We start from the raw sequence: 19025 nt of genomic DNA, 5'->3' as shown, positions 1-19025 counted from the left end.
AAACGATGCTCAGCATCACTCATCATCAGGGAAATTCAAATCAAAACCACACTGAGATATCACCTCACATCAGTCAGAGTCGCTAAAATGAACAAATCAAGAGACTAGAGATGCTGGCGAGGGTGTGGAGAGACGGGCACCCTCCTATACTATTGGTGGCAATGTAAACTGGTGTAGCCACTCTGGAAAACAGTGTGGAGGCTCCTCAAAAAACTATCGATAGAACTCCCCTATGACCCAGCAATAGCACTGCTAGGGATTTACCCAGGGGATACAGAAGTGCTGATGCATAGGAGCACATGTCCCCCAATGTTCATAGCAGCACTGTCAACAATAGTCAAAACATGGAAAGAGCCTAAATGTCCATCAACTGATGAATAGATTAAGAAGATGTGGTGTATATATATATACAATGGAGTACTATATGGCAATGAGGAAGAATGAAATCTGGCCATTTATAGCAAAGTGGATGGACCTTGAGGATGTCATGCTAAGCGAAATAAGTTTGGCAGAGAAGGATAGATACCATATGTTTGCATTCATAGGTCTAACAGGAGAGACCTGGCAGGGGATCATGGGGAGAGGAAGGGGGAAAGAGAGCGGGGGAGAGTGAGGGATACAGTTCAAGGGAGACTACTGAATACTGAAAACGAACCATGGACTGAAAGGGGAGGGAGAGGGAGAGAGGGGGTGATGGTCATGGTGGGGGGCACTTGTGGGGAGAAGCACTGGGTGTTATATGGGAACCAATTTGACAATAAACTATTAAAAAAATTAAATTAAATTAAATTAAAAAAAAAAAACAAAGCAGAGAACTTTCATGCTCTGAGCACTGGGCAGAAAGGTTTGGTCATTAAGGTTCCTGGTTCACAGGAGTATTCCAGGATTTATGTGCCAGGGCGTTACTTCACATGCCATAATGGCACTGGTGGCAAGTTCATCTATGGGGAGAAATTTGATGATGAGAATTTCATCCTGAAGATCACAGGTCCTGGCATCTTGTCCATGGCACATGCTGGACACAAAACAAACAGTTCCCAGTTTTTCACCTGCCCTACCAAGACTGAGTGATTGGATAGCAAGCATGTGGTCTTTGATGAAGTGAAAGAGGGCATGGCTCTTGTGGAAGCCATCAAGTGCTTTGAGTACAAGAATGGTAAGAATGGCAAGATCACCATTGCTGACTGTGGAAATATCTAATAAATTCGACTTGTATTTTATGTTAACTACCAGACCTTTCTTTCTATAACTCAAGAGAGCACTCCTTCCCCCCAGTAGGCTCCAAATATCCTATAATCTTTGTGTTCTAACTGTAGTTTCATGAGTTCTATATTTTCCTTACTCCCCTCCAAGTCTGGCTGAATTGCAGAGTTAAGATTATGATTATGAAATAAAAACTAAACAACAAAATCTCTCTCTCTACACACACACACACACACACACACACACACACACACACATCCTATTGGTTCTATTCTGTTTCTCAAGAAAACCCTAACAAATGCAGATTTTGGTACCAAGAAATAGGGTACAGTTACAACAAATATCTAAAAATGGGGTATTGAGTAGAGGCTAGAAAATTTTTATGGTGTAAGTTAGAAGAAGCCTAGATTTTCTTGAAGGGAGTGTTGATAGAAATATGGATTTGTTTTTGCCTTTGGTGTGTGTGTGTGTGTGTGTGTGTGTGTGTGTGTGAGTGAGTGAGTTTGTGTGTGTATTTTGAAATATGGATGCTAAAGGCAATTCTGGTTAGGTCTCAGACAGAAATGAGAAATATGTTATTGGTAAATGGAGGAAAGGTAGCCCTTGCTATAAAATCGCAAGAACTTGACCAAACAGTGTTATAGTGTTTGCGGAAAGTAGAAATTGTGTGTGATACACTGGGATATCTAGTTGGGGAGATTTCTAAGCAAAGTATTGAAAGTACCTCCTGATTTCTCCTCACTGTTTGTAAAATGTGAGAAAAGAGAGATACATAAGAAATTTTTCAACAAAAAGCTATCAGAACTCGAAGATTTGGAAAATTATCAGCCAATTTATATTGCAAAAAAAAATAGAAAGTGTCTTCTGGAATGAACACCAAGAGTGTGACTGGAAAGTCATTTGATAAAGAGGTTACAAGTATGACCCATGGATGTAAGCAGCTGTCTCAGCAGAAGCCAGGGATAGAGATGAGGTTATAGCAGCAGAAATACCACTAGCTTGGATTGAAGGGGACAGGGATGGAACAAAGTAAAGGAATGCTGTTGAACTTTTGGGATTCTATAGGACACAACAATAAAGATATCCTTCAAGAAAAGGGGAAAACAACCCTGACAGAAATTCAGAGATCAGCAGAGCAGCCACTCCCACCAGCTACAGGTCTGGAAGGTGGAGCAGTCTCCTCCTCAGTTTCAATGGGCCACCCAGGGGCCAGGAGGGTGACACTGCTTCCTTACTAGGCCTATAAGACAGGGTTCTACCCCAGTATGCAGCCTGTCACTCTTTTCTTCTTTCCAATTTCTCCCTTTTGGAATGGGTATGTCTGTCCTATGCCTGGCCCATCACTTTTGGAAGCATATAACCTTGGTTTCACAGGCTCACAGCTGGGGGGGGGGGGGATTTTGCCTCAGAATAAACCATACCTTACTTGAGTCTCACCCATACTTGATTTAGAAAATGGATTTAGGTTGGTGTTGGAATTAAGACTCTTGGGGCTGTTGGGATGGAGTAAATGTTGAGACAGACATGAATCTGGGGAGTCCAGAGGGTAGAGTGTTATAGACTGAAGGTATCTGCCCCCAAATTCATATATTGAAGCTCTAACCTTAACATCTTCAAAATGTGATTGTATTTGGATATCAGGCTGTTAAAGAGGTTATTAAGCTAAAATGAGGGCATTAGAGCTTGCCTTAATCCAATCTGTCCTTAGAAGAAGAGGATATCTGGACTCAGAAGAGAGATACCAGCAATATACATGCAGAGAAGAAAGGCTATGTGAGGACACGGGAAGAAGGTCATCCCCAATAAGGAGAAACCTAACTTGCTGGCACCTTGATCTTGGACTTCCAGCCTCCAGAACTGTGATAAAATAAATTTCTGTCTGTAGCATTTTGCATGGCAGCCCTAGTAGACTAATTCAGAGAGTATTTGTATATGTACTGTTTGTAGATGACATCCAACAACTCTCCAAAATGATTGTACCAATTTACTCTTTCAGCAGCCGTGTTTGAAAGTTCTTATTCCCTTCCATCCTGGTAAATCAGCTGTTTCTTGTTTTAGCCTTTCTGCTGGACATCAAGTAATATCTCACTATGGTTTTAATTTGCATTTACTGGTTTCCTCATACCACTGAGTTCTTTTACAAAAGTTTATGGCTTTTTGTGTATATTCTTTCTTGAAGTACCTCTTCAAGTTTTTTGTCCATTTTTAATTGGGTTTTGTCATTTTTCTTATTTTATTATAGGAGTTCTGGATAGGAGTTCTTTGTAAGTAACTAGTGTGATAGATACCTTCTCCCACTTTATGGTATGCTTTTTCACTCTCTTAATGGTGTCTTTTGATGAACTAAAATCTTTTTTTAAGTTTATTTATTTTTTTGAGAGAGACAGAGAGAGCACACATGTGAATAGGGGAGGGGCAGAGAGAGAGAGAAAGAGAGAGAGAGAGAGGGAGGGAGAGAGACTACCAAGAAGGCTCCATGTTGTCAGTGCAGAGCCTGATGCAGGACTTGACCCCACAAACTGTGAGATCATAACCTGAGCTGATATCAAGTCTGATGCTTAACTAACTTAGCCACCCAGGTTCCCCTGATGAACTAAGGTCTTAGTATAAAGCTTAAGTTAAGTAAATAACTTAAATTGGGTAATTTAAGTATTAATTAAATACTAAAGTGAGTATTAAAATAGTATAATTTATCATTTTCTCCTTTATGGCTAATGCTTTTTGTGTATTCTTGCCTTTCACATTTAAAACTATGAACATTCCCCAATTTATAATAGTTTATGATTTTTCAGCTTTATGATGGTGCAAAAATAATATGCATTTATTGAAAATAGTACTTTGAACTTTGATCTTTTCCCAGGCTAGAGATAGATATGAATCTCTCTCATGATGCTGGGAAGTGGCCACATGTGACATGAGGTCACAAGGGTCAACAACAACTCACACATTTAGAACCATTTTGTACTCATGCAACCACTCTGTTTTTTATTATAAATAGGCTTTGTGATTTTGCCCATCTGCAGGCTAATGTAAGTGTTCTGGGCACATGTAAGGTAGGCTAGGCTAAGCTGTGATGCTTGGTAGATTAGGTGTATTAAGTGCATTTTGATTTATAATATTTTCAAATTATGATAGGTTTATTAGGACATAACCTCATTGTAAGTGGAGGAAGATCTGTAAAAGTAAACTGGAATGACTTTTGCTTATGGTGCAAAGTAAGAGTCAAGGTTCATTGTTTTCCACCTGATCCTTGACTTTTGTTTGTTGGGAGGTTTTTGATTACTGTTTCTATCCCTTTATTAGTAATCAGTCTATTCACATTTTCTACTTGGGAGGTTGTATGTTCTAGGAATTTATACATTTCTTCTAAGCTTTCTGGTTAGTTAACATATAATTGTTTGTAATAGTCTCTTATGATCCTTTATATTTCTGTAGTCTCAGCCATAAAGTCTCCTCTTTCATTTCTGGTTTTATTTATTTGTGTCCTCTCTCTTTTTTCTTGGTCAGTCTAGGTAATGGTTTGTTTTGTTTATCTTTTCAAAACACCATCTCTTAGTTTCATTGATTTTTTTTTCTATTGTCTTTTAGTTTCTATTTCATTTATTTCTATCTATAAAAATAGATCTTTATTATTTCCTTCCTTTTACTAACCTTGACTTTGTTCTTATTTGCCTAGTTCCTTTATGTATAAAGTTAGATTGTTTATTTAAGATTTTTCTTGTTTCATGAGGTAAGCCTGTGACATTGCTATGAATGTCCCGCATAGTTGAACTTTTGCTGCATCCCATAGGTTATGGTATGTCATATTTCTGTTTTTATTTGTGTCTAGGTAGTTTTTCTTTTTTGATTCCTTCCATGATTTATTGGTTGTTAAGTAGCATGCTGTTTGAGAGGTGTTTATATATATATATATTTTATCAATAGTAAGTTTGATCCTTGGGGGTCTATACAGTTCTATAAATTTTAGTACCTGAAAAATATCTGTGTAATCACCACCACAAGCAGGATATAAAATAATTCTAGCACCTCAATAAATTTCCTTGTGTTATATCCCATTATAATCACCTTTTCCTTAACTCTCAGCAATTATTCATCTGCTCTCCACTACTATAGGTTTTGTCTCTGTAAATGTTACACAAATGCAAGAGAAAAAAAGCATGAAATTTTTGCACAGTCTGGACTTTGCCCTACTCTATCAAATCATTTAATTTTATCTTAATCCTGTTTTCCTTTAAAACTCAGGTCAAATGTCATTTCTCTGGAAAGTGTCCCTTGACCTCTGCTTATTGTTATTAAGTAAATTTATATGCCTTTTCTAGATTTTCATAACATCTTGTGCATATTCCTAATCCAGAAATTTTAATTTCCTACCTTAGTCTCTGCTTAGGGGGGAAAGGTATTATCTTTTACTCAAAAATTTTCCCAACTGCCTATCATAATACATACATACACATACAAATATACATATATAATTAGTGATCAATTATTAAAATTTAATGAATAGGGGTGCCTGGGTGGCTCAGTCGGTTAAGCCTCTGACTTTGGCTCAGGTCATGATCTCACATTCGTGGGTTCGAGCCCCACATTAGGCTCTGTGCTGACAGTTCAGAACCTGGAGCCTGCTTCCAATTCTGGCCTCCCTCTCTCTCTGCCCTTCCCCACTCATGCTCTGTCTCTGCCTCAAAAATAAATTTAAAAAATTAAAAAAATTTAATGATTAAATAAATAATTAAAAGACATGCTAAAGAGGATAACATTGAGGCTCCTAACCTTGGGTGTCTAGGTACTGAAATTAAGAAAAAATAAAATCAACAGCATGTGGTAACTTTGAAATACAAGAATTTGAGAAAGTTTCCTAGAAAAAAAATCAGAAATAGAAAGATGTGTTCAGATTCCATTATTTATTAGATATTTTAACTCCACATACATATTTAGGTAGTCTAGTACAAATATTTTAATAAATATTCTTGTACTTGATAGTCAGTTACAGTAGTAACCAATGGTGGTTGGGTTAAGGGAGGTTGTATTTCCAAGGCCAGTGGTTTTCAAACTATTCCCCATCTTTATGGTTTTGAAGAGGGACTTTGGAATCACCTCCAAAGTCAGTATCTGGGTAATGGAGCTCCAGACCCCTGTCTTCAGTTTTAATCAGAATTTTGCCTTTGTTTTCATTTCAAGAAAGAGTTCTACTGCTTAAAAAAAAAAAAAGTTGGAACACCACCACCTTAGATGGAGTGACAAATGCAGTTCATGTCAGTGATGTGCCAACTTTTTCAAATTCATTTCCTCTGGGGTATTCTTTAAGTAGATAATTTCTTTCTCATTTGATCCCATTCATAGTTAGAATCCACTTTTGTCCTACTTTCTTGAATTTCTGCCATGTTCGGGGAATTGTCATTAATTTGGAAGGTTCTCTGGAGTTTTGTTTTGAGAGTATGGTCTTCAGCCAACCCTTGAAACTCCTTCATTCACCAACAGGCACTTAATCACTTCTTTCCAGAGTCCTTTCCAGTGAAAATCTTTCTCAACGGAAAATTGTGCTAGTAGTCAATGATCCTTTGGCTTACACTGTTCATTTTTACTTATTTATAGTATTCATTGTGTCACACAAAATTATGAGATTTGTAAATAACAGAAACAGTACTGCTTGAATTCCAAAGTCAAATTTAACTCATTACTATTATAATTTAAATGCAATTGTGATTCACTCAGTGTCCTTAATCCATAGTGTCTCATTCTGAGTGGGAAGGTAGGCAGATGATCACCTTCAGAGGAGGTCACACATGACTGGGAGAATAGAGAGGGGTTTAGGAACAAGAATTCATAATGAAGAAGAAGAGCAGGTTCAATGGATATAAGTGTGTGGGAGAGGAAGAAATCAAGAAAGTTATTGTCAAGAGAAGGACCTCCAACAAGAAAATTCTGGAGGTGGAACAAGTCTAAGCAATACAAGATTCAAGCTGTGACATTGCTGGTGGGTGGCTGATGGAATGAGGTGAAGGCCAGTGGAGTTGAGGTCAAGTTGTGAGACAGTTGGTTAGATGGATTGTCAATATGGCTGTTTTGGCCAATTAGCTTTCTAACACTCTAAGTAAATTCTGTAAGTGCCATAATAGTGACTTAAAAATGACATTGCTTCTCCTAATAAAAAGTATTTTATGAATTTTTCAACTACACTAGAACTCAGCTTCCATTGCTGACCTAGCTCCAGGAGAAGCATAATCAGATAATAGGATCAATAAGGGTCATGGAAGATCAAGTAGATAGGATAGTTGGCTGCCATAATGTTGAGATTCTGAGGACTTAACTAGGCTGGGAATACACACACACACACACACACACACACACACACACACACACACATGTATGTGTATATATGTATATGTTTATATATATATATGAATTTTTAAATTAAAATTTTGTTTGGTCTTGCTCACTGAGGGCAAACATGGACAGAAATCAACCTCCATTTTCTCTGTGGTCACTGCCTCCTGCTAACAATCAGGCCAGCAGGTATGGCCTGAGGGACCCCTGCCATAGTCCTGGAAACCCAAGCAGAGTGCAAAAGGGATTCTTTGTTGTTTAAAAAAAAGGTGTGATTTGAGAAGACCAGGAACCATGGTTATGATTGAGAGCTCCAGGACAATTCAGAAAACCAGTTTAGAACAGTGGAAGAGTGTAACTGGGGATTAACCAGAAATGAAGGAAAAAATGTCTCCTTTACAACTAGAAGGGTCTAGCTAAAATATGATGTACAATGTATTTAAACAGCATGATTTACAATTTCTTCCGAACAGCTTTTCAAATGGGTGTATACAGTGACAAAGTCCAAGGTGTGACTTAGCTTCCTATGGCTGTTTTAATGAAGTCCCACAGATTGGGTGGCTAAAACATTATAAATTTATTCTCTAATTCTGGAGGTTAGAAGTTGAGATCAAGGAGTTATCAGGGTCACAACTTCTCCAGACTCTGGACTGAATCCTTCCTTGCATTTTCTTAGCTTCTGATGGTGACCATCAACCCACGATGTTCCTTGACATGCAGCTGCATCATTCCAATCTCCACCTCTTTTTAAGATGGCATTTAAATTTTTTCCTGGGAAAATAATTGCCCTTTTTTGTTGCTTCCTTGATTGTTTTTTTAGTGTACTTTTCTCTAATTCAACCTGTCACTCAGACAGATTATAAAACTCATCCTCGTGGTCAAATACTTCAGGTAAGCCATGAATCCCTATATTTCTTGGCAATATTCTGCCTCCATGCCTTCCTATTACTTCTAGGCTTATTGCACACCCATCTTCCCCTCACTATCATCTTGAAGATGATAGATGACCCTTATTGAGCTTATTCTCTAATCATGCCTCTCACCTTTATTGGACTTCCCGATTCTAGAACCCATGTTTCTTTCTCTTTTTGTTTACTCCCTCAATTGGGGGGAGAGCATACTCCAGGAAGTTTCTGAAGAAAGATGCAGAAAGGTGAATTTTTTGAAGTCTTTCATGTATAAAAATATCTCTAAATTCACTTTTGATTGGTGTTTGAAAGAAGTAACTGTCATCTTGCAGATTCTAATATGGCTGTTGACAAGTCTAATGTCATTCTATTCACTTCTCATCAAGTTTACTGAGTCTTCTCATCTTGTGTTCAGCCTGCTGATTCATACATTAAAAAAATATTTGACTTGACATCATGTTTTTAAATTTCTAACTTTTCCATTTGAGTCTTTCTTATAGTTTTCATGTTGTAGTATGTGTCAGAACATCATTCCTTTTCATGGGTGAATAATATTCAATACATACATATGTTATATATGTATATATATCACATAAGATTTTGTTTACCGCTTCATCCATTTTGTGTCCTACTTAAGTAATCATTAACTCCAAGGTTATAAAGATTTTCCTTTGTTTTCTTCTGTGAGTTTTATAATTTTAGTTATTACATTGGCATCTTTGATCCATTTTATTTAATTTTTTATATGATATCAGGTAAGGGTCCAATTTCATTATTTGCATATGGAAATGCAATTTTCTCAGCAATTTTTAAGAACTAGTTCTCTTTTCATTTCTCTCCCCCCATCCTCTCTCTCTCAAAATAAATAAACATTTAAAGAGGAGCTGTAGGGGAAGGAAAGAGAGAGGAAGGGAGGAAGAGAGAGAATCCCAAGCAGGCTTCACACTGTCAGAGCACAGCCCAATGTGGGGCTTGATCCCATGAATGGTGAGATTATGATCTGAGCTGAAATCAAGAGTTGGACATTTAATGGACTGAGCCTACCAGACCCCCCCCCCCCACTGCTCTCTTTTATATTGTTTTTGATCCAAATCACATCTTTCTATATTGTGTGCCAATTAGCATAAATATAAGTGTTTTTTAATAAATTTTTCTTTTAAATAATTTAAGAATAAAATTATATTTACAAACAAACAAACAATACAGTAACACCAGCATTTATATTTGTCTATGTAGTTACCTTTACTCAAGATTTTTTTTATCTATTCACATGACTTTGAGTTACTGGCTAGTAAGCTTTCCTTAAAGCTCAAGGATTCTCTTCAGCATTTCTTATAGGACAAGTTGGATGGTGAAAGACCTCTCAGTTTTTGATAATCTAGAACTGTTTTATTTCATCTTCATTTTTGAAGAATAGTTTTGTTGTATATAGAACTCTCAGTTTACAGGTTCCTTTTATTTCAGTACTTAAAAATATCTCATCCTTCTTGCTTCCAGAGTTTCTGATGAGAAATCACTTGTTAATCTTATTAAAGATCCCTTGTATATGACCAGTTGTTTCTTTCTTGCTGCTTTAGGTTCTCTCTTTGTCATTGTTGTGGGACAATTTGATTATGTATCTCAATGTGGAACTCTGAATTTATCCTCTTTGATGTTCACTGAACTTCTTGTATGTTTAAATTAATGTATTTTATCAAATTTAGGAGGTGGTTTTGGCCACTATTTCTTCAAATATTCTCACTGTTACTTTCTCTCTGTCTCTGTATCTCTCTCTCTTTTTTCTGGGACTCCCAGAATGCTTATTTTGCTATGCTTGTTATGTTCCACAGGTGTCTTAGACTCTGTTAAAGTTTCTTCTTTTTTTCTTTCTGTTCCTCAGAATGGATAATTTCATTAATCTTATATTCAGATTTATGGATTCTTTTTTTCTGCCAGTTCCAATCTGCTGTTGAACACTTCTCATGAAATTCTATTTTAGTTACTGTACTTACAATTTCTAGAATTTCTATTTGGTTCTTTTTTATAATTTTAATTATTTTATTGATGTTCTCAATTTGTTCATATATCATTTTCCATAATTCTTTGTCCATGGTTTCCTTTAGCTCTTGAAAGATATTTAAGGCTGTTGGCTTAAAGTCTTTGTCTAGTAAGTCTAATGTCTGCACATCCTCAGAGGTAGTTTCTGTTGATTTACTTTGTTGCCATGAATGGGCCATACCTAGATGATTCTTTGTATATCTTGAAATATTTTGTTGAAAAATGGACATTTAAAAATTACAATGAATATTTTGAGATTTTAATAGTGTTTCTTATATAATAAGAAACTTTCCTCAGGGTTTGCATTTGTTGTTTTTTGATGACTTACGGTTTCTTTTAGTGACTTTTTCAAACAATTTTTTGCAAAGTTTTTATTCCTGATCATGTGTGGTCACTAACATTTCTGTTGTTATTTCAGAGGTTAGCCAATGACCTGAGAGAGAGTTCCTTAAATGCCTGGGGACAAAAGGGAAAAAAAAAGTTACTCTCTCAGTTTTGGCATCTTGACTATAAGCTGGGGCATTCCTTCAGTGATAAGCCAGGACATCTATGGCTTTGCTTGAGCCCACACTCTCTGCTTTCAAAAAACCTACAGATCCACCAGAGGCCTATATTAGACCCCTGGCAAATGCAAACTCCACCAGGAATGAGGGCCACCATTTCCATAGCTGCTGCACTGGAGAATGGGATAGCAGTCAAGTGGGCAAAAATGCCACAGTGCCCTCTTACTGAAAATCAGGTGCCTTTTTCTTCACTTAACAGTGTTCTTGTTGCCCTAAACCTGAGATTAGATCACAAAGTTCAAAACAAGAGTTGATTCTGTCAATCTTTGCCAATTTCTGCTTATTTCAGTGGAGGGACCACTTCTTTAAGTGCCTTTCTCTGCCATTTTATGCAAGGTCACTCCTGTATTTAAAATTTTTCTGTTGTCATACTTTTAATGTCCTAAAGTTTTATCCTGTTCTCTAAATGTTCCATTTTCATAACATTTCTTATTTTATGAAAATGACCTTATCTAATCTCTTAATGGGAGGTTTGGGGAGATTTGTTTCTATGCTCCATGAACTGTTTCTTTCTGATTTCCATTTTTCAGGTTGTTTTGTTCTTTATTTTTTTAAGTGTTCCTCAAAGCACTCACTATTAATGTTTAAGAGTAACATACTAAAAAACTGATTGTAATCTCTGTGTGCATGAATAGGACTTTAACAGGTGAATCACACTGTAAGTGACTGAGTGGAGTCCTTGCTGTTTCATTAGAGGACAGGGGTTCTCAGTGTTTTGCATGGAGACATTCACTTGTTTTCAGAACTGTTGTACCCTGTTGGCTGTCATTTGTGTCTCCAAGTCCAAAGCCCCTCGTGTTTAACTTCACTGAAAAATCAAGCTATGGTCTTCTTCAGAAGGGGAGGGCAATTTCCTGCCTACTGCCAATCCATCTTCCTTCCAGCTCCACTACCTCTCTGCTTTCAGACGTTCCTGGAACTTTCATTCCTGATCACTTCAAGGCTATTGTAGCATGCCTGGGGGTAAATTCTTATTGGCTTTGCCTCTTGCAAACAGTTCTGGCTTTCACCTTGCTGCTAAGACAGCAGTGGTTACTTATTCACCTGATTTCCATCACACATTTTGTTGATTGTCTCTCATCTGCCATTGTCTTTTCACCTGTAGTAATTTGTGGTAATTTTAATGAAGCTTGAGGAGGAGAGGAGATAAAATATGCATTTAATCTGCCATATTTCCATGATTTCTTTAATATAATTAAGGTGAAATAAGCCAAGGACACTGAGTAAGTGAGGTAAAACAACTTTAGACCCAGTAATTTGGTAATAAAACATGACTATGGCATTGTGAAAGGGAGTGGTTAGTTCATTCCTCCTTATTAAAGGTTATTGACTTTTTGTTTTGAAAATAAAGTATGAAGAATTGAGACTGACAAAACAAATGCCATACAGGAGCTATCTGAGCCTGGTCAACAAGGACCATCTGGAAGTGAAAAGACTTTGATTATAACTCACTCCTTGTTTTTGATGTAAACTCTACAATTTACAAAAATAAAAAGGATAGTGACAGTAGTCTCCTTTCCTCTTTTTTTTAAAGTTTATTTCTTTATCTCGAGAGAGAGAGAGCATTCACACACAAGCAAGGAAGGGGCATAGAGACGGGGAGAGAATTCTGAGTAGGCTCCCCACTGTCAGCACAGACCCTCATGTGAGGCTCGATCTCATGAACCATGAGGTCTTGATCTGAGCTGAGGTTAAGAGTCAGTCATTTAACCAACCAACCAATGAGCCACCAAGATGTGTTTCTCTTCCTCTATTGTTCATTAACAATTTATTTTCCATACTCTTTTTCTGATTAATGTAAAAGGTTTTAATTACTAAACAATTAAGACACCAGAACTAAAATCCTTTCTAGTGCAGCTCAGCTCAAACTGAATTTTCACTACTTATAAAAAAGGGATATTATCAGGCAGGCTCAGGAGAATTTACTTAGCCTTAGTATTATACAAATTTTATTATATATCAAATAAATAAAGGAAAAAATAAGCCTGCATTGAGTGTTCTAGAAGTGGTGGTGAGATGAACATTACCCTCCACAAAAATATCACATTAAAATAAAGTTTTGTTCTGTTCAAGAAATGTTTATTGAGTTATTGCAGGTTCTGTGTTTGAGATGGTGAAATAAAGATGAATGAGTCATTCCTTCATGCCCTTGGGACCAAGGGAGGGAGGTGGAGAAGTGATTTCAGTGTAGGATGGCATGTTTCCTGGTAGAAATACACATGGATTGCCAACAGAGACCAAGGGGCCACATCCAGTGTGGGTAGGAGTTCACATTACCTTGTCAGGGCCCACTGTGCACATCTCTATGGTCACTAACGTTGGTAGCTTGAATTCAACTATGGTGGGAATATTTACACCTTAGAAGTTAGCTTATGCTACAAATCAGAACTTTCCCCCAATGAGTCAGTTGTCAAACCTTTACCAGAACACTACTGCCAGTTCACTTTACTTCTTTGTACCTTTCTCCACCTAAAAAGCCTCTCCAGGGCAGATTGGTGTTCACTTAAATTTATCTCTTGACTTAGAGTTGCCCCTACCCTCAGTCCTCTTTGTTTCTTGTAGTTTAGGACAGAAGTTGGGAGCTTTTCCCAGGTAGTGAGACAAATCCTCTTTTAATCTCTCTTGAATAAGGTGAGGGTAGGTGGCAGGGGATAATTTCCTCAGCTAGTCTTGCCATTTTTCAAGCAACTCATCATTAAGTCCTTTCAGCCCTGCCTTCAGAACACATCCAGAATCCAGTCCCCTGATTGCTGAATCCACTTTATCATCTGGTCCCAGGCCACCATCATCTTTTGTCTGTCTAAATGCAACTGCCTCCCTGCATATGCCTTCACAGTTTTATCTCCACGTATCAGCCAGAGTGACCCTGCTTTATTTCTAATCATGTTATGTCTCTGCTAGAACTCTTCAAAGGGCTTTCTATCTTACTGAGAGTAAAAACTCAGATCCTCAAAAATGGCTTCCCAGGCTGCTGTGATCTGGCCTCCATGCTCTGTCTAGCCTCCTTGGCCACTTCCCTCATGAAGCATCAGACATACGAGCCTCATTGCTCTTCCTCAATTATGCCAGATATGCTCCTGCCTCAGGGCCTGCTTATCTGCTGAAATTGTTCCCTGATATTCTTCACTCCAGCAGATCTCTGCTCAAATACCACTTTCTCAGGAGCCTTCCCTGACCCTATAGAGTATATAAGTATACATGGCAATCATCCTCATTCAGTGATCAAAACACACATCTCATTTGGGCCCCACCAGCAAGTCCATTCCATTTCCCTACTTTGTGTTCATGAATAGTGCTCAGCCTGTGCACTGTAATATGGATTTTACTTATTTTCTTTGTCTCTGATTTCCTCCTTAGAATATGAACTCCATAAGGGCAGGGATTTTTGTTTGTTTGCTGCAACATCCTTAGTACCTAGAACAGTGAGTGGCACATCGCAGAAGAGAGGGAAAGTGTGGTGACAGCCTAGAGTTCACCTTAATGTCCCAGGACTCACTGGGGATATGAACCAGTCTCTGTGGGTGAGCTGCCACCTTCCCAAAGAACATGGCCCGGTTAGAAAAGGGTGGGACAGAAGGTCTACCCTTGCATATGGTTTATACTCACACACCCCTGAGAGGGGTCATGCTAGACTAACACCCATTAATATTGTAATGACTAGTTAGTTCTTTGTTAGGGATTTGTTGGCAGCAGACTGAGAGCATGGGCCGCCAGGAAGAAAGAGATTGATAGAGACTAATACTTTCATTTGTAAGCCACCCTGTAGGTGCAGAGCATGTCAACCTGCACGATCTCACTTGTGCCTCATGACAACACGGTGACATAGGCAAGAAAGATATTATTATGTATTTTTTTTTTATAAATGAGAGAAATGAGGCCCAAAGAGGCTAAACGACCTTTCCAAAGTCAGATAACCAGTAGGAAAAAAAAGTCAAACCCCAGGGCCCTTTCTTACACCCCATTCAGTCAAAACGTTTTGAACTAACTCTGGCATATGGTATTTGAAACTACCTTGAAAATTGCCTTAAAAATCTTTTTTAATGTTTGATTTTTTTTGAGAGAGAGAGAGAGTGTGAGCAGGAGAGGGGCAGAGAGAGAGAGTGAAACATGGAATCCAAAGCAGGCTCCAGACTCTGAGCTGTCAGAACAGAGCCCATTTTTCTTTTGATTTACCCCACAGTCTAATCCAATATAGCAATATTAAAATATGCTTAATATTAAAATATGCCATGCCCCTAGAAATTGAATGAAATCACAAAAGAACTTCTTGAGTACCAAACATGTGCCAGACATTATTCTAGGTACTTTACATATATTCCTTCAAATTCTCAAAATAACCAAGCAGAGTGGGCGGTGGTATCCCTAGTGTACATTACCTGCCTACATCCCAACTGCTAGGTGAGGCTGAACTTTGAAGTCTGTCCAGTTTCAAAACCCATGTTCTTTCTGATGCACCAAGCTATCCCTTTATAACAACAAATTGATTTCCAAATTAGGGTGCTTTATTTTTAGGATCCATCACCTCTTGCTTACTATAATAACTCTCAAGAAACACAAAAGAGAAAGTTGTTTTCAGTGTGATTAGTAAACAGATTATCCTCAAGGCCTTAGCCAAGCTATAGTTGTTTCAAACACATTCACAAAATGTGAATCTTCCTTGTTTGTCAGGTTTGGTTGTTCTTTTGTCTTTTAATCTACATTTTCCTATTTATATAGTCTTTTTATATTTGATCCACCAAATGGAAATGCCCCTTAAAGAAGAATCCTACCATTTTCTGGACAGATTGGATGTTGGTGAAAGGAAGATTGAAAGACATGCATTTAAAATTAGTACATGTAGCAAACAGGTGGTTGCCAGAGGGGAGGTAGGTAGGGGTTGTAATAGGTGCTTTTTCATTCATGATTTTGTCTATCTGGGTGCTCTCTCTTTTCTTTCTGAGGAGCCTGGCTAGAGGTTTTTATCAATTTTGTTTATTTTTTCAAAGAACAAACTCTTGGTTTCATTGATCCGCTCAACTGTTTTTTTGGATTCTATATTCTTTATTTATTCCCTGATCTTTATCATTTCTTTTCTTCTGCTGGGTTTGGGGTGCTCTTGCTGCTCCCCTTCTAGTTCCAGTAGGTGCTCTTTTAGATTTTGAATTTGCGCTTTTTCTAGTTTGTTGAAATAGGCCTGAATTGCAACATACTTTCCTCTTAGGACTGCCTTTGCTGTATCCCAGAGATTTTGGATTGTTGTATTTTCATTTTCATTTGTTCCCATATAGTTTTTAATTTCTTCTCTAATTGCCTGATTAGTCCAACCATTCTTTAGTAGGGTGGATATTAACCTCCACATTTCTGGAGGTTTTCCAGACTTTTTCCTGTGGTTCATTTCAAGTTTCATAGCATTGTGATCTGAAAGTGTGCATGGTATGCTCTCTATTCATTTATACTTATGGAGGGCTGCTTTATGTCCCAGTATGTGATTATCTTGGAGAACGTGCCATGTGCACTTGAAAAGAAGGTGAATTTCCTAACTTCAGGATGCAGAGTTCTAAATATATCTATCAATTCCGTCTGTTCCAATGTGTCGTTCAAGTCCATTGTTTCTTTAGTGATTTTTTGTCTGGTTGATCTATCCAGTGCTGTCAGTGGAGTATTAAAGTCCCCTGAAATCAGCACGTTCTAATCAACAAGATTGTTTCTCTCTGTGATTGTTTTATGTATTTGTGAGCTCCCGAATTTGGTGCATAGATATTTATAATTGTTAGCTCTTCCTGATGGAGAGACCCTGTAATTATTATATAATGTCCTTCTTCATCTCTTGTTACTGCCTTTCCTTTAAAGTCCAGTTTGTCTGATATAAGCATGGCTACTCTTTCTTTTAACTTCCAGTCACATGATAGATATTTCTCCATCCCTTTACTTTCATCCTGAAGGTATCTTCAGGTATAAAATGAGTCTCTTGTAGACAGCAAATAGATGGATTTTGTTTTTTTATCCATTCTGCTATCCTGTGTCATTTGGTTGGAGCATTCAGTCCATTTACATTCAGTGTTATTGAAAAATGTGGGTTTAGAGTCATTGTGTTCTCCCTAGAATTCATATTTATAGTGGTGTCTCTGGCACCTTGTATTCTTTGTAACATTTCCCTCATAGAGTCCCTCTTAAGATTTCTTGTAGGGCTGGTATGGTGGTCATGAATTCTCTCAATTTTTGTTTATTTGGGAACACGTTAATCTCTCCATCTCTTTTGAATGACAGGCTTGCTGGATAAAGGATTCTTGGCTGCATGTTTTTCTGCTCATCACATTGAAGATTTCCTGCCATTCCTTCCTGGCCTGCCAAGTTTCATTAGATAGGTCTGTAACCACTTTGATAGGTTTCCCTTTGTACGTGAGGGTCCTTTTATCCCTAGCTGCCTTCAGAATTCTCTCTTTATCTTTATATTTTGCCAGTTTCACTATGATATGTCCTTCCAAAAGTCGATTCAAATTACATCTTAAGGGGGTTCTTTGTGCCCCTTGAATTTGAATGTCTATTTATTTCCCCAGATTTTGGAAATTCTCAGTTATAATTTGGTCTACTATTCCTTCAGGTCCTTTCTTTCTGTCTTCCTCTTCAGGAATTCCTATGATACGGATGTTGTTTCATTTGATTGTATCACTCAGGTCTAGAATTCTCCTCCCTACTCCTGGATCAATTTCTCTCTTTTTTTTCAGCTTCCTCTTTTGCTATAACTATATCTTCTAATTCACCTCTTCTTCTCTCTGCCTCTTCAATTCTTGAGGTGGCTGCCTCCATTTTATTATTCATCTCATTTATAGCTTTTTTAAAAATTCATCACACCTATTTTCAAAGTTACTAGTCATTGTTTCAGTTGCTTCTTTGATGCTTTTTTCAACCCCAGTGATTAATTTTATGATGAGTTTTTTAAATTCTTGTTCAGTGATATCACATTAACGAAAGAAAGGATAAAAACCATATGATCCTGTCAACAGATGCAGAAAAATCATTTGACAAAATACAGCACCCTTTCTTAATAAAAACCCTTGAGAAAGTCGGAATAGAAGGACCTTACCTAAACATTATAAAAGCAGTTTATGAAAAGCCCACAGCTAATATCATCCTCAATGGGGAAAATCTGAGAGCTTTCCCCCTGAGATCAGGAACACGACAGGGGTGTCCACTCTCACCACTGTTGTTTAACATAGTGCTAGAAGTCCTAGCATCAGCAATCAGACAACAAAAGGAAATAAAAGGCATCAGAATTGGCAAAGAAGAAGTCAAACTTTCACTTTTCACAGATGACACGATACTCTACATGGAAAACCCGGCAGACTCCACCAGAAGCCATCTAACACTGATCAATGAATTCAGTAAAGTTGCGGGGTACAAAATCAATGTACAGAAATCAGTTGCATTCCTATACACCAATAATGAAGCACTGTAAAGAGAAATCAAGAAATTGATCCCATTCACGATTGCATTAAAAACCATAAAATACCTAGGAGTAAACCTAACCAGATGTAAAAGACCTATATGATGAAAACTATAGAAAACTTATGAAAGAGATTGAAGAAGACACCAAGAAATGGAAAAACATTCCCTGTTCATGGATCTAAAGAATAAACATTGTGAAAATGTCATTACTACCCAAAGCAATCTACACATTCAATGCAATCCCCATCAAAATTGCACCAACATTCTTCTCAAAGCTAAAACAAACTATCCTCAAATTCGTATGGAACCACAAAAGACCCTGAATAGCCAAAGTAATATTGAAGAAGAAAACCAAAACGGAGGTATCACAATCCCAGACTTTAGCCTCTACTACAAAGCTGTCATCATCAAGACAGTATGGTATTGGCACAAAAACAGACACATAGACCAATGGAATAGAATAGAGAACCCAGAACTGGGCCCACAAATGTACGGCCAATTAATTTTTGACAAAGCAGGAAAGCGTATCTGATGGAAAAATGACTGCCTCTTTAGCAGGTGGTGC

At 37.6% G+C, this 19025-nt stretch overlaps 1 long non-coding RNA gene and 1 pseudogene across 1 annotated transcript in view; one reads left to right on the top strand and one right to left on the bottom strand.

Annotated features, from left to right (window-relative positions):
• LOC115288930 overlaps positions 1 to 1200 on the top strand; it is a 2180-nt pseudogene extending 980 nt beyond the window's left edge.
• The window catches only part of LOC115288931, a 90432-nt gene that overhangs the window by 3625 nt on the left and 67782 nt on the right, over positions 1 to 19025 (bottom strand). The gene's annotated exons all lie outside the window — the stretch shown is intronic.

Source organism: Suricata suricatta, chromosome 4 (genome assembly GCF_006229205.1).
Source record: "Suricata suricatta isolate VVHF042 chromosome 4, meerkat_22Aug2017_6uvM2_HiC, whole genome shotgun sequence".
Lineage (NCBI taxonomy): Eukaryota > Metazoa > Chordata > Mammalia > Carnivora > Herpestidae > Suricata > Suricata suricatta.
This window is presented reverse-complemented; position numbering and strand designations above follow the sequence as displayed.